Genomic DNA, 6,000 nt, shown 5'->3' with positions numbered 1-6,000 from the left:
CAACAAACCCACAGTGACTGCAAATCTGTGAACAGATCAATGTCACTTGAATCAGCAAAGTCATCCATCACCAGGCCTGAAAGTCTAAAGTAAACAAAAGTTAGCTTATTAAAATGACCCAATTGTTGTTTATTATTGAACTGGATCTGTATTGATATGTTATGACTTCACACTATACTTCTCTGACTATTATCACTGTAATAGTTGTTTTGCTTTATCATATATTTCTATATTGGTATTAAAAGCAATATGATTATGTAAAAATCAAAGTAATCTCATTACTTTTTAAAAAAATCAGAAGTTTAATGCACATCATTATGTCTCCAGTTGCAACAGCCTCCAATTAGAGGTGTGGATGTATGGTGTGATTGTTGGGTCCCTAGGCTATGTTTGTCACAAAAACATACAAACACACACACACACACCACACACACGCACACACGCACACACACACACACACACACACACACACACACACACACACACACACACACACACACACCTGCATTATCTCACCTCTTCAACCTGGGTCCTCATTGTTTTCTAGCAGTAACAAAACTAATAGAAGAAAACATATCCAAGTCAATTTAATGAAAAACAAAACACAATACACCCTTTGGTTAACACAGAGACTAATTTAACAAAAAAACAAGAATCAAACAATAAAATCTGAGAACAACAGTCACCAATTTCCACAATATCAGTCAACTTTGATAGTCCAGGTCATAGTTGTGAAAGTAAATGACTAAACTGATGCTGTCTAGTCACATTACAGCATCATTATCCTTTACTAACCAGCTGGCAGAGAAATGGAACTAGTGATAAATAAGAACTAATCAGAGAAACATGTCTATATACAGTAGAAGCCTGGGTTCAGATTGACATCAGCACTATTAAAAAACCCACATTTATTACAGTGAGACTACAGCTATTGTTTCTCTTTAGGTAGGGAATCTTGCCCTTGATTGAGGGTGTGTCTTCTGTAGTATGATTAACTATATTTGGATCAAGTATAAACTTATGTCAAGATTAAGTTCATGTATTGATATACATCTAACTATATCTCAGGAATCAACAATCAGATACAATTCCAAATGAAACTACAGCAGCCAACAAAAATGACCCATATTGTTGCTCCATCCATACCTCCAGCTTTAGATCTTCAGACCTACATAGCATCTATAATAATGTTGTCACAGATCATTTTTCAATGTGTTGAGTGTGTGTATGTAACTATAAACTACACATGCAATTATGTTTTTGCAGGATAGAATGAAAGGCCTTGACAAACAAGTTAAGCACATTTATAATTGATATTAGTATGATGTGAACCAAGAAAGCCCAGACTTTAGCACTATTTTTTATTACTAACAATTACAATACAAATACACCAGATAAGATCCCAAGTGTTTTCCATTAGTTGTCAAGAACAAACCTGCTATTGTGAAATCACTGAGTTATACGTGTGCAGAAGAACATTCCTGAAAGTTAGCCAGATTAGATTTTATCCTTTTCCTTGACTCTTAACTTGTAAGAGGGGAGTTGAATATTTGAATTTACTCTCTGACAACCTCAATGGTTAAAGTCTCAATGCTTAAAGTTTAGGAAACTCAAATTTCTTGGCGAAAAATTGCCTTCACGGCTATTGCCTTCACCAACTATTAGCTAAAGTTTAATGCCAAAACTGGTAAGGACTGCCCAGCTTTGGAATGTTAAACAAGTATTTGAAAAGGATTGTAGTGAGGGTGATAGAGTTTCGAAGGTAGGTAGGTTTTAACATGAAGTAAGTCCCTCCAGGATTGTGATTGTAATAACTAACACAAATTCAAGAGATTCTCACAACACATGTAAAGCTTAGACTTTTGCTAAATTACTGCAACTTTTCAGCATGACATGGGCAAATGAACAGACTACTTGTAATGTGGACTAGTTGTTGCACCTCATGTCATGGTAACTATCATAGACCAAGCAAAACAATGAGGTTTGCATTCAGTTAATCAGAAGATTACAAGATGATTTTATTCAGACAGCAAAGATGGACATAGTCTACCTCATTTTGGAAATGAAACTATCATTTTATGTTACATCACTTTGAGACAATAGTTGTCATGAAAGAAAGTACAAAAATGAAAAATTAGCACTGGAATACAGTTGTTTCTGTTATATGGAATATAGAAGTCATTACATATGATATGATTCTACATTGGTAGTCATTTATTTTTTTATTTTTTTAAAAAAAATCACATTATTTTCTTCTTTTCTATGTTTCCAAATTCCTGCTGTTTTACCCATACAACACTTCAAATTTCAAAATCAGTTTTGAGGAAAATCTCCTGAAAAAATCAGTAAACACAAAAAACTTGTTGAAATCCTGGAGGGACAGTAAAGTAAAGCTCCAAAGTAAGTTAGCATGACCAGCTAACTACCTAGCTTACTACCTACAGCGGTAAGCTACTACCGAGAAGCACGTCAATACATGTATGTAAAATATGTAATAATTGGTTAGTGGTTGAGTTGGAAAAAATAATGCAGTGGTTCCTCATTGTCTGGAAACAAGGAAGTTTTCAGAGTTATTGGTAAATTAGCAGCTGTTCCGCTCTTCATTAGACTTGAGGAAGCTTACCCTCGCTTACACTAACTAGCCAAACTCCATCACAGAAATAGTGTCAGACAGAAAAAAGCTCTATTTCACCATATACACAGCACAAACTGTATATAGGCAGAGCTGTCAACTTTTCAGAAAACCTTGGAGTGAGATTTGAGGGAAGTTGGGCGGGTTTCCAATTTTCTTTTTGCCCCTTTCATTGTCGCCACCATACATCAAAGACATTTTATTCCATTTGTAATTTAAGTAAAGAAATGTGACTATGTACAGCATGGGTGTATGAAGCAACTGAAATGTGGGTGGGACAATATAATGGGAGGGGGGTCCAGGGGTCTCCCCCAGAACGTTTTTACCATAGTAGTCGTCATTTCCTGTATTCTGATGCCTTTAAACAGGTGTTTTGACACTTTGATCTGACTATACTGTGAGAAAACTGATGGGTAGATTTTGTAATAACATCCAGAGGAAGTGTTTGGCCCCAGATCACATGTTAGAGAGACAGAACACACATCTGTGACATAGAGATTAGTTTAATAACTAGAATCATATACAGGTGAGATAGTCTGATTTTTTAGGTGGTCTATGCCTTTACAAATAAATGACAATGAATGTAAGGGTCCATTGTTGATTTACAGTTTGAAAGTGAGTAAAACACAAGATGGTTCACCAGGGAACGGTAGCAGCAGGCCAAAGATTGCTCCTCAAAAACTAGAATAATTGTCAGTTTTATGATCCAGTTTATAAATGAGGCAGCCAGGCTTTTATTAGTCAGCTCCTGTCCATCAGAGACTCAGGTGTAGTTAGCTGAAGTTAACTGATTATTACCAGTGATGACTTACTCTTGTTTATGTCCAAACATCAAATTAAGAGCATGTCAGCCAAAAACAGCCCAGTCCTCTCTATGGTAGCAACCAAATAAAAACCAACCACTCTTTTCATCTTTTCACTATTTACTAACGTAGCATTAGCGCTTCAGCTAACTCAACAGTCTGTGTAGAGACACATTTAATTAATTATTAACAGCAAGTTAATATTGTCCTTAACATGTTATTGTGACAGTGTTTGACCACCTTGAGCGTGCATCAAACGAGCATCAGCAGCACCGTGCGTGTACATGTGCGTTTGTGTGTGTGTGTGTGTGTGTGTGTGTGTGTCGCTATCAGTGAAAACATGGGGTGGACTTTCATTGATTTGGGTTTTCTCTCAATAATGAAGCACTGACACAGCACTCTGCAAACAGTGCTGAGTGGATAGACTAATGTACTGATTATAGACGTGGTAGAAGTGTGGGGGCCCACACTAATCACCTGTTAGCCTCTTTGAGGAACTCTGACTCATACATCTACAGTATACACAAAGAAGGTCATTGCATTCTGTAGTATTCAAGGATGCAATTGACCTGTATATCTGATGACAACAATCAGTTCACTCAACTTGCCAGACAGGTGTGTGACTCAGACCAAGAATACCAGGAAGTTGACTGTCTGACATATCTATTCAAAGCTTATGTTGTGAGACGTTCAGAACGATGTCTGTGCTGTCTTGACAAGAGCTCTTTTGGGAAGACAGAAGCCGTGAGAGGTAAATAAATGCAAATATATTTTACATTGACATTTGTGGGTACACCAGAATAACTGGATACATCATTTTTCAAATGTTCTTTATAAATAGAGAATGTCTTTATAGTAGATTTTGTAATAGAATCTTGAGCACATTTTATTTGAAGTAAAAAAAAAAAAAAGAATGTAGCAAAACACAAAAAATGTTTCTGCTATTGACTAATTGCTCTAGATAAATACAAACAAACATTCATCTGTAAATATGTGTTTTCATTAACTGCAAACAAGAGAACTTTCACTTTGTGCTGTGTTGACTGTAGCTAGGTTCAGTTCAACTCCTCATCCAAGGCCAGTTTAGCACACAAGCCATCAATTAGCATTAGGAGACTTTAGTCTTGAACAGATCTTTAAAGGTGGCTCTGAAACAGCTGCAATCATTTGGTTAAATTGCAGGAATAAAGCCATGAAAACAGTAAAAAAATACAAAAAAGGATTAAAGACTTATGGATGGATTCACAATGGCATGGTTTGTGTTGCCATAATATTTTTTTCTGTTCATACCAACTATTAGAAGATCATTGTAAGTGATTGTGGCAAAATCCACAGTCCGCCTTCTGTGCAAAAACGCATTTAAAAGTCTGAATCTTTCAATGTTACAGTGTTTTTAGTGCCAATGTTCCTCTTTTTGTTAGAATACTTGCATCGCAGCTCAACAGGGAAACACAAAAAAGGGAATTTGATGTCCACTTGATATTACTAACTCAGACTGCTCAAGCCTCATATCAGCTTCATATCTACTTTTACACACTGGATTTTGTCTTCCATCACTTTCACTGAAAACACATTTGAAGGAGATCTTTTAATAGTTAGTATGAACACGAGGAATGATTACAGCGAGGAAAACCTCTTTCACTGTTCATATGATCACCTGCACCTGAAATTTGTGAACCCATCCTTTAATGTGATCAGCAACACGCTCTCATATGCAACGCATTCTATTTTAAATGTTATATTTTCCAGGAACTTGCAAAAAGCAGTACAATATTAAAAGAAAATAATCAGATGGTAATAATTATCCTGTTTTAATGTGACAATTTTCAAAAAACAAAGTGCTTAACAAAAACCTACAATGTGGACAGAGATAAACATAAAACTGTAATCTAATAGAAATTAAATAAATAAAACACATTAAAATGGACAAAGAAAATAGGATATTGGAGGCAGTAAACAGGATTAGGATAAAAAGGGTCAAATATACAACTAAGTCTTATTTAGTCTAAACAAGATTTTAAATTATTAACAGAATCAACTATTCTATAATGATAACCTGTTCCAAGTTTAGGGATTACAATGGCTCTGTCCTCCTGTATAATTTAAGGGCAACAATTCTCAAACAAACTGGTGACTGTCTAGCATGAGAGTTTTAACCAGTTTGACTGGATCAGTTAGAGAAATAAGACCAGGAAAAAAGTAAATTTAGTCTAACCATGACGTGATTAAGACATGAATGAGTTAAAAGGAATTATGACCCAACTCAAGATCATAGGTTTCGTTTGTTTGGAACTTTTTCCATCAGACGGCTGAAATAAGAAACACAAATAAAGAGCCGGATTTCACAAAAAGTCTACTTTATTGAATATATATTTGCTGGCATACATATAAACAAATGTATTGAGATTTTGTCTATGATTTAAGCTGATATGTTACATTTTAATTTAATCATATAAATCTGAGTCTAAAATGAATATTTAAATTTGATATGATATGTTTTAAAATGTAACGACATGTGAGTATGTGCTCTGTTTGAACCGATTATCTGTTGTCAATCAAACACAC

This window comes from Scomber japonicus, chromosome 17 (assembly GCF_027409825.1).
Source record: "Scomber japonicus isolate fScoJap1 chromosome 17, fScoJap1.pri, whole genome shotgun sequence".
NCBI classification, from domain to species: Eukaryota; Metazoa; Chordata; class Actinopteri; order Scombriformes; family Scombridae; genus Scomber; species Scomber japonicus.
This window is presented reverse-complemented; position numbering follows the sequence as displayed.